This window comes from Canis lupus, chromosome 28 (genome assembly GCF_011100685.1).
Source record: "Canis lupus familiaris isolate Mischka breed German Shepherd chromosome 28, alternate assembly UU_Cfam_GSD_1.0, whole genome shotgun sequence".
In the NCBI taxonomy this organism is placed as follows: Eukaryota; Metazoa; Chordata; class Mammalia; order Carnivora; family Canidae; genus Canis; species Canis lupus.
In genome coordinates, this window is record NC_049249.1 from 28,007,121 (window position 1) to 28,017,977 (window position 10,857).

The 10,857-nt window shown below is 54.3% G+C and overlaps 1 long non-coding RNA gene across 1 annotated transcript; it reads left to right on the forward strand.

The window, feature by feature from the left end:
* Positions 1–6,018: 6,018 nt before the first annotated feature.
* LOC102155978 lies at positions 6,019–10,596 on the forward strand. Its single transcript, XR_005380291.1, has 3 exons — positions 6,019–6,064; positions 8,979–9,040; positions 10,330–10,596. It is a non-coding gene; the product is annotated as an uncharacterized LOC102155978 (long non-coding RNA).
* The last annotated feature ends 261 nt before the right edge of the window (positions 10,597–10,857 follow it).

The window sequence follows — 10,857 nt, forward strand, 5'->3', positions numbered from 1 at the left end:
AGATTCATTCAATTCTACAAACATTCATGGAGTGATTGCTGCTTTCCTCTCAAAGAGGATTCCAAAGATGAATCAGGTACATGCTCAGAAGCACGGAGGTAATCACAGGTGGTTTCGAATCTCTCGGCCACGCCCTTCTGGCCAAGTCGGGCTCTCATGCAAACATGCAGTTTGTCAGGCGTATGTATTACACAAATTAAGTGTCATGATCATTTGCATATTGCACTTGCTCCAGGGTGTTCTTCTGTAGTTCTGGGGAAATGGCCCAGCATGCCTCCCTGCTCATCATCTCTTGAACCTATGCACCCCATATTCCAGCCACTTTGGGCTATTAACTTCTGCGTCCCCAGGTAGAAATGTGAATCTATTCCCCTAAAGCTTTGCTTGGGGGTTCTCAACCTCACCTGTACACCACTACCCAAGGGGCTTTGAAGAATTTACATGTCTCTCTCCCCTCTCCAGGGCATTCAGTCATGGGTGTGGGTGCTGGCTGGGTGAGTATTGGGTATTGGGGTGATCCAAGCGTGTGGTCAAAGTTGAGAACCAAGGCACTTCTCCCTTGGCCCGAATGCCCTTCTCCCTTCTAGGATAGATGACGACTTATCTTCACGGTTCAGCCCACATGGTACCTCCTCCGGGTCGTGACCCTTGACTCCTGGGAGTGGTCACCACTGTCTCCCCCATGCTCCCGCTGCACCCACTGTCCTCCCTTCCTTTGTTACAGTGCTGTAGTTGGGCCCTCTCCAAACTCGGGTCTGCCCTGCTAAATGATTGTGTCTTTTTCCATCAACGTTGTTCTTTAGATTTTGTTTTGTTTTGCTTTATGTTATCTTACTTTTTAAGTAGGCTCCATGCCTAATGTGGAGCCCAGTGCAGGACCTGAACTCAAGACCCTGAGATCAAGACCTGAGCTGAGATCAAAAGTCAGATGCTTAACTGGCTGAGCCCCCACGGCACCCCTCATCATCACTGTTCTAGCTCCTTTGTAGTCCCCCCAGCCCCAACCTGCAGCACCTGCCAGGGCAGGACTTAGGTGCACACAAATGCCAAGGAGGGCAACCACCACTTCCTGCACACCTACCACATCCAGGCCCTGAGCCGAGTCCTCAGGTGCACCATCTTATCTAATGCTGCCTGTAGCGCTGAGAGAATGGTGCCCATTTTACAGGTGAGGAAGCTGAGGCCCACTAAGTAGAGTGTAACTAGCTTAGAGACTCACTGGTAGTAAGTGGCAAAGCCTGGATTTGTCTGACTCTAAGTGGTTCTCAGTGGACCACCTGCATCAGCATCCCCTGGGAACTTGTTGGAAATTCAGATTCTCAGGCTCCATCCACGACCTCCTGGATCAAAATGCTGGAAAGCCAGCTCAGCGATGTTTTAACAAGCCCTCCAGAGGATTCCGATGCTGGATTCTCGAGCTCGAAAGCCACGGCTCTAACTGCTGTATCTGCAGCCTCCCTGAGAGTCACTAGTCAGTGGAGACAATCACCTGGACGGAGGCAGGACACTGAAGGAGTAGACCCTCTGGCCAGGAAGGCCTCCTGCAGACTGGAACGGACCCTGTCCCCAAAAGAGCGAACACTCTGTCTTCTCCAAACTCAGAGTGTATGCCCTGGGGATGAGGGAGGCGCTTCCTGCCTGGCCCCCTGGGCCTGGCCTGGGGGTTCATGATCAAAGTCCCCCCCGCAGCACTCAAATCTCTAAAGAGGTCTGCAGGGTCTCAGCTTGGCCAGGTTGGGCTGGGGCATGAGGAGACTTGGAAGTGGCCCAGAAGCTCATGGATTGGAGGCAGAAGGGCCTATTCTGGCGATCACCTGCTGCATCTCCCCCTCAGGGGACAGGACCTCCAGGTGCAGACACATGGCTTGTCACTGACCTCCTGGTCCCTCCTCCTGGGGACCACAGCCTTTGGTGGGTGGGGCTGGCCCAGCGGCTGGGGAGGTCGCCTTGTGCAGGTTAGATTCCCCTCCTCTCTTTTTTTTTTTTAAACAGAGGGAGAACCTAAAGTTCTGTGCTAGCACGTTGAGCAGTTCTCTGGAGGTGACCCGGCCACAGGTCAAAGATGGGCCAAGGTCAAGGATGAAGGAGGCGCTCGGCGAGGCCCAAGCCCCGCGGAGAGAGCGAGCGCTGCCCAGGGAAGGGCAAGCGTCCTGGTCCTGGCCGGTGCTGCCAGCTGGGGCCGGACTCCGGAGCTCCCTGGGGTGGGGTGGGGGGACCCAACGGGGACTCGCCCCGCCGGGACACGAGGTCCGAGTCGGGCCGGGCCCGCGCTCCCCAGAGCGGCCAGCAGGTGGCGCCACCAGACCGCTCGGGCCCCGCGCGGGAGGCCGGCAGGTGGCGCGGCCGCGGCTCCGCGGCTCCGGGAGGGACTGGCGGCGCCCCGGGCTCCCTTCCTGGGCCTGTCTCCTCGGACTTCTGGCGTCGCCGCGGTCCCCAAGGAGGAGGCTCCTCGCCTCGCCCGGCCCGCCGCCGCGGACGTCGGGGGAGGCAGGACCTGAACCCTTGTCCTGGGAGCAGCCGTCCAGACCAGGCGCTTTGGACTCGTGTCCTGGCCATGACCCCCGGGAGGGGCGCCAAGGGCCACCGTCCCTGTCCCCTGCTCCAAGCTCAGGGCAGGGCGGGAAATGTCAGCACTGGAGTCCTGGCCACTTGGCAGGTGGTATCCTGTGCATAATCCCACCCCTAGCCCCTTCACCCCGACCTTCTTCCCCATCCACCAGCCTCACCCCGGAGAGCAGGGCCCCCAGCTGACCCTCCCAAGCTGCGGGAAAGGCCCTTGGAAGCGTCCACAGTGTGCAGACGCCCTGTCCCACCCGAAGTCCTCCAGGTTGGAGGCTCTGTGAGTGGTGCCCAAGAATGGCTGCGTTGTTGGCCTTGCGTGTTTTCTGTTTCCAGCTCCGCTGTCAGGTAATTCTCCCCTGGTGGCCTTGAGAATACTGTCCTTAGGGAGGGGGGCCAGGGCCGGGCAAGCCCCCATTGGAAGAGGCTCGCGGAGGGCCTCTGGATGGGCCCCTGGGAAAGGTCAGGAGACCTGCCCTCGTGCTGGTTCCGGCTGTTACTCTGCTCTGCTGAGTGGTCCAGACGACTGCAGCCTGCTTCTGGGTCCCTTGGAAGAGATAAGTGGTCAGGATAGCTCCTGCGGTCCTGCTTCCAGGTGCGAGTGCCCTGCCTTGTCACCAAAAGAGAAGCTGTTGCTTTGATGGGCGGGAAGTGGGAGTGAGCTGGTGTCCTGGGACACAGACTGGCTTGTGGCCTGCTGGATGCGTTGTTCTGACCTGGGCCTCAGCTGCTGCTGCTTCTTCTTCTTCTTCTTCTTCTTCTTCTTCTTCTTCTTCTTCTTTTTAAGATTTTATTTATTTATTCATGAGAGACACAGAGAGAGGCAGAAACAGGCAGAGGGAGAAGCAGGCTCCCTGCAGGGAGCCTGATGTGGGCTTGATCCCAGGACTTTGGGATTATGCCCTGAGCTGAAGGCAGAAGCTCAAACGGTGAGCCACCCAGGCATCCCTGGGCCTCAGCTTCTGAGGGCGCTTGGCAGATGGGAAGAAGGGAAGAAAACCAACATTTAATGAGCGACTAATATGTGCCAGGCTCTCTGCCCACGTTACAAGTCTAAAACCTGTTTAGCTGTGTGGTTCATCACGGTGATGTACCCCAGGCCCTCGTGCAATGCTGGCTCGTACTAGGTACTTGGCCAACATATGTTGGGTGGATAAATCCCTGTGGGTAGTCTATAGGGGAGAGGAAAGTTTGGATCAGAGCCTTTGCCCCTGAATGCTTGAGTCAAACCACTGGGGTGGGTCCAGCTCAGAACTATTGGAACCTTCTCTAATACTGCCCTTTTCCCCAGTTTGGGTGGGCTGCACCCCGCCCCAGAAGGTAGTGCTTGAAACTAAGATCAGAGACATCCACTGACTCCCATCAAGGTCAGTGCGTGAGGGGCAGAGGGGATCCACCTGGGAGCTGTGGAAACAGCAGCTCGGGGACCTCTGGTGGCCGGACAATGAGGTCACACAGGTGCATGTTTTTCTATTTGTCAGCACGGGTAATTTTTATTCTCGTTCTAAAGAAATATTTGTGTTCACACCTGGTTTGGATTGGGTAATTTTGTGCTCTGCTTAGGAGGGCCCCTTATGTTGAATAAACATCTGTAAAACCTGATTCCCTCTCACCCCAACTGAGAAGGAAACCATGTCCTAAGGGACGGACAGCCCCATAAGCCAGCCTCCTGCTGACTTTTCCGACATCCTCTCCAGGCAGAGGTCCAGCCACAGCCCCATGGGGCATCGGGTCCCTTCCTGCCACATCAGCCTGTGCACACAGTAAAGTAACCTTAAAATAACCTTAAAATGACCTGGCAAGATCCGCGCTCTAGTTTCTGCCAGGTGGTAGGACCGCTCGCCATCCAGAGACGCCCAGACAGAAGGCGACTAATAGAAGGGGTGAAGAGGAAGGCAATCAGATGGCCAGCCCAGAAACTTCCTCGAGGGCAGCCCTCAGTGCAACGCTGACCAGGAAGGAGCAGTGCGGCTCAGCGGTTAAGACCTCTGTCTGTGGCGACAGGCTGCCTGGCCAGCCTTGAATCTTGGTAGGTTTCGAACTCACATATAATCAGTCCCTATTTCAGAGGGTTGTGAGGATCAAATAAGATAATCCGTGGGAAGTGTCCAGCCCCGTGTCCAGCTCTGCAAGCTCTTAAATCCTAACTGTCCCCATTACTCTGATGAGGAGGGAAAAACTGGCACCTTTCTCCAGCAATTCCTAACCCCTCCCCCGGCCCCCACCTGCGAGGTGGAAAGGGTGTGTTTGGCATCAGTCTGCAGGACACTCTCAGTGAATCCCCCAGTGGTGTTGGGACGGTCTGGTTGGTGGGGGCTCAGGCGGTATGTGCACCCTCACCCAGGTGGGCGCATTCCGCAGCTAACGGCACAGCACAGCACGCAGGGAGTGGGCGGCATTCTTTCCTAGCTCCCCTCTTCAGGCACCACTGTGTCCTCCTTCCCCAGCTGCACTTGCACTTTCTCTTGGCTTCCACTGCCCCGCGCTCTTTGACGCTCCCTCTCATGGCCTTTGCTGTTGCCCTGCGCCCCAGAGACCTGAGACCCCTCGCTGTCGCTGTCCCTGGTGCCGCTCCCACCCTTGTGGTCTCCTGTGGATATGCAAACCGCCTCCAGTCCCTCACCGCAGAACTCCAGATTCACATCGTCTTCCCCAGCAGCTCTGCTTGCCATGTCCAAGACGGGCCCTTGGCATGACCTTGGGCCCGCTCTGCCCCGTCCAGAGAGGGGCAGCCCTACCCTTCCAGTTGCTCAAGACGGAAGCTTGGGAGGTTCTCTTGATTTGGCCTTCCCCTCTTCCACTGGGACTCGAGAGGCACATGTGCAGCGTTGAAGAAGCACCCCCACCCCCTACACTTTGAGGATAGCTCCCAGAGATTTTTTTTTTAAGATTTTATTTATTTACTCATGAGACACACAGAGAGAGGCAGAGACATAGGTAGAGGGAGAAGCAGGCTCCCTGCGGGGAGCCCGATGTGGGACTTGATCCCAGGACCCAGGGATCACGACCTGAGCCAAAGACAGATGCTCAACCACTGAGCCACCCAGGTGCCCCCCTCCCAGAGATTCTGATGCAGCCAGCTGCAGGCAAGGCTCCCCCTTAGTATATTGGAGAAGCTCCCAGCTGACTCTGGTTGCCTACTCCTTGACCTACCCGTGACCACTGTGTGCAGGGCGCTAGAGGTACAGCCCCCCAAGAAGAGCATCTCTGACGTGCGGGCACATAGTGGGGAGAGATGAGTCTAATGGAAGTGGCGACCCAGGCCATTCCCTTCCTCCCAACGAAGAGCCAGTGAGACAGCTGGATGAGAGAGGGGCCAGGCTGAGCAGGTCCTCAGCTCCCCACCCAGCTCCCCGGAAGGCAGGCACCCAGTGTGGCAGGCAGGGGGCTGGCCAGGGTTGGGAGGCCTCGCTAGGTTGTTGCCATGGTGATGGACGTGCGTCTGTTCTGCAGAGAACTCTGGAGTAGCTTGGAGGCCAGACGACAAAATACACCTCCATCTTGGGTACAAATTGTGGTTTCTTTTCATCCTCGTTGGCCCTTTTATGCTCTGCTTTTGTTCTTGCCATTTAGATCAGAGACTAAAACCCTTTCAAATGCTATAAATTCAGAACATAGGCAATTAGGGGACCTCTCTGAGGTTGCAGCGCCCTTGTAGTCTCTTTACAAAGCCGGTGCTGGTGTAGTGGAACGGAGATGACCGAGCAGAGGCGGTCAGCATCGATCCAGCCAGTACTTACTGGGCACCCACTGTGTGCCAGGACCCAGGCCGGCGCTGGAGATTCAGTGCGGTACAAGACCAACAGATCGCTGCTCCGTGCCTCCGTTTCCCCAGGGTCAAACAAGGGGGCTGACTTGGCCCAGGGGTTTTCATGTGGAAAGATCTCGGTCACTGATGGTGACCAAGTAGCTTCGCTTCGTTCTGTTTTATGGGCTCTACTCCCCTCCAACATTTGGTTTAAAGAAAGAAATTCGTAACCAGAAGGGGGGAATGGTGGGCCAGGAATGAAAACCACTAGCCAAGGGTCTCTAAGGCTTTTTCCAGAAGGAATGTTCTGTGCTGTTACAGCTAAGGAGACTGTGGATTCCCCAGGCTGTTAGGACACACAGGGCCTGATGCACAGAAGAATCTAGTTTACATTTAGGATGTTTATCTACCTGGATGAGCAATATCCTGCCTTCATTTGAAATAAAGTCAGGAACCTCCTGGAGCTCTGTAAAGAGAACAGCCCCAGGGTGTTAGGCACCTGCCCTTCTCAGACGGGATCTCACCCTGGCCTCAAGGCCCCGTCCTCACCCTTTCCTCGTGGGACTTCACCTGGGCCGGCGGCCTTCAGGGACACGTGCTCCTCAGAGCTCCCCCCGCCTCCCCTGGCCTCCATGCACCTGCCCTGGGGTGATTTGGGGTCTGCAGTCTCAGAACATGGTGTGTGTTGAGGAACTCATGTATTAGGTGAGGTGCTGGGAGCCCTGTTGGTGCTACGTATTCTCTAGGCCCTGCCTCTCACCCTGTGCTCTTCCTGGGTTTTCTCCCGCAATGCAGGGGAGCCCAGTGGGCAGCTTCGCAGAGCAAGCCCTCTGCCACCTACTTTCTCTCCCCAACAGGCGCCTGAAGGACACCAGGCCCGCATTACAGAGGCAACCTGAGTTTTTCCCAAAAGCCATTTACACTGTCTGGGCAGGGAAGCGGGAAATAGGCCGGGGACAGGGTGTTTTATTGACTGTGTCTTGTCTTGAGGAGCTGCAGGAAAGCTTTATTAATACAGCAAGACCAAACAATCTCATTGAGGGCCGGGCGCCACCTGGGCATGTTGGAGGTTCAAGCTGATATTTCTACCCCAAGGCCCAGTCCCCTTGTACTAATTTCTTCAGCATGGACATTACCTTTTCCCCTGAAGGCCAAATGATGCAAGACACAAAGAGATTCTGGATTAGAGAACAGCTTCCATTTAAAACATCCTGAACTTGGCAAAGTTACCCCACTCCGTGGGGGCTGTTGAAATTTTGCCCTCTTGTTTTATTATCGTGGGGTCCATCCAGAGATCAGAGGATCCCAGGGAGCCGAGGCCACATCCCCGCCTGGCACTGCATGGTCCCAGGTGCAGGGTCCCTCTCTGCTGCCACCGGTGTGTAGAATGAGTGACCTCTTGGCTTCGACACCTTGGGGGACCCCTTCTTCTGGGGATATGTGGGGTTGAGGGTTCCCAGCACTCCAGCCCTGCCACCCCACCCCGCTTTCATCCTTTGGGGAGATGTGGGGAGCAGAGAGAAGGTGTCCTGTAGGACTGAAGCCGGCGGGTGGCTGATGTGCTCCATCTTCTCATGTGGCGGCGTGATGAGCCCCAGTGTGGGAACTGGTGGCCACACCTCTGGAGAAATGGCACCTTCCCTTGTGAACCCCAACACTGATGGTTTCACCCGGGCCTCTCTGGCCCCCAGGAAGTCCTCAAATGCCCAGCACACCTCACGGCCTTTGCCGATGTCGCTGCCTCGAGCTCTCCTGTGACCCCCTGACTGCAGAGGGGGCGATTACCATGCATTACCAGTGTGGGGGGCCCAGCGGATGCCGATGACCACCCACAGATGGGCTCCCAGGGCAGGGCTCTGGGCAAGGGAGATGGCTCCTACCCTTCTGGGTGGCTGGACATTGGTCTCCTGGGCTTTCGGGTGGCTCAGTTCCAAATCCTGCAAAGGCATCTGGGACGGACAGCCAAGGAGCAGAGCGAGGCGGTCAAGGCACGAAAACTCTCTGAGAGCAGACAGCAAGAGTAGAGGGGTTCTTGCCCAACCTCCTCAACACGATTTTAGAGGAAGGCCGACCTCAAGAGTGAGGGGTGTGGAGCTGGATCGGATATGGAGGGTGATTGGGTATCAAGGAGGCAAGTGGTTCTTGCTAAACCGATTTATAAGATTCTTGGTACAGCTGAGCTAGACTGGCTGCAGACAGGCCCAAGAGCAAGGAAAGAAGAGTTGGAAAGAAGGCTCAGAGGAGCGTGCCTGAGGTTTGCCTGGGGAGAAGCTTGGCCCGGACATTCGGACTGATGGGCCACGCTGGGTGCCCCCCATTCTCAACAACCTCATCCTCGTCTTCTTCATTTCTTCAAAGGTTTCCTTCCTTTGGTCTCTTGTAGAGAATCTTCTAGCGCAACGCTGGCAACTGCTTAATTGGAGCAGAGTTCAATGGACAACAGAAAAAGAAAACAGATTTCTCCTTGAGAAAACAATAAGACTTTGGATTTTTAAAAGGAACAAAAGTGATTTTCTAGGGAGACTGGGGGTGTTTGGGGCCAGGAGCTGAGTCTGTGAGGCACAGCACCAGCCCAGCATGGGACTGGAGGCAGGAGCGGTGTGGTGGGCTCTGGAAGAGAACCATGGGTGATTACACATCTATAGTTTCTATTTACCCAATGTCTTTCCAGAACCTTCACGCTATGGTGACTAAGGCTCTGTGACATGGACAGCTGGCTGGGACACACCCCAGGTGGGAACCACCCCTACTGCTGTGAGGCTCCCAGCACCTTCTGGACATTGTGTCACTTGAGGCAGGATAGTGGGAATTATCATCTTCTTTTTAGGGGAGGAAACAGAGGCTCAGGGGAGAGGGGGAGGTGACCAGGGTCTTAGAAGGGACAAATGGAAGAGAGGATGCCAGCCAGTGCCTCTCTAAACCATCCTAACCACTGCGCTCTGCAAAGAACAGCTGTGGAGGGTGGAAATGGGCTTTGCCCACATTGGGAAATTTCCTGTACTTTGATCTCATATGCTTCCCCATATGCCATTCCCAGGGGTTTTCCTGAAGGTGATAATTGCACAGATATGAAAAGGTGTGATCATAGGGATTATTCACTGTGGCATTATTTGTCACTGACCAACAATGCAAATGTCCATCAAAAGAGAGGAATTAGGTGAATCCTTGTGCATTTATGCACTGAACTCCCTCGAACCACTAAAAGTGAAACCTTTTGCAATCAGCTTTTTGCAATCGATGTATTACTTGTGTAGGAAGACAAAAGCACATTAACAATCTTTTAAAAAAAGAACTATGGGGATGATTTGCCACAAAAGGATATAATTCCCCAAATTAGACTCACTGGGCAATAATTGTGCACAGTTCAGTGTGCAAAGCCTTGTGCTAAGCTCTGTGGGGAGTCATGACATTTAGTGACAGTCAATCTGGTCCTCTGGGGGTTCACAGACGGAGATGGTGGAGCTGGCTCTGACATATGGCTGAGTGTGTCAGGCGATGAGGCAGCCGAGGAGAGGCAGTGAAGCCTCCCAGGGAAGACTTGGGTTCAAGTTCTTGGGGTGGAGGGTGTGGGAGATCCAGGTACAGACAGAGGGCACATGGCATCATAGGTGCTGGGATATAGGAGTGCAAGCAGCGGGAGTAGTCAGCAGTAGTGAGGTTACTTTGAGGAAGGCTTTTTACTTCTCTCTCTCCCTTTTTTTCCTTTCATTTACACGAAGACCTTAAAAATCCTTCGAAATTAGCAATCTGTGTTCATGTAACTGTTTTAGAAAGCATTTGGCATCGCCTGGGAAGGGTGTAGCTGTGCATATCCCACAATCCAGCAGTTTCTTCCACATACAGACCCTGGAGAAACACATGCATAGGTGGGCACCAGGGTGTAGGACAGGCGTCGCCACCACAGCACATCCAAGAGCCCTACATCGGGGAGGCCCCAGCGTCCACTCCCAGAATGAACAAAGTAAATGTGATATAATCACCCCAGGGAATACTATACAACAATGAATGTGGATGAACTTCAGTTATACAGGATATGGCAGCTGAATCATCAGCGATATTGTACAAAAGGAACCAGAAGAAGAACCAGGAAGATGTCATCAAATAAGTCAGGAGAGTGGTCACTTTTGGGGGAAAGGAGGTGATTGTGATGGAGGAGAGGCCCCTGGGGGTTCCCGGGCATCTACAACTTAACCTGGATGGGGGTCACGTGGGACTCACTGAATAACTATTCTTTACACTGTAAATATATGATTTATGCCTCTTCTGTGTGTACACATCATAATAAAAAATATGAGACAGAAGCAATAAAAGATTGTGGTAAATAACCCTGCAAAAAATATAGAAGGGCATAAAATTACAAGTGGAAAATTAAGATCTTTACCCTCCTACATGCCTCCCCCCATCTCACTCCCTGGAACTGGTGAGCACCTTCCAGGGTTGACCAACCCCCACTCAGAACCGATCTGTGTGCATTTTGCACCAGCACAAGCACGTACAGCCTCTTTAATGAATGTGCTTGTTTCCCTAAATTGGATTGTAACAGGCATGCT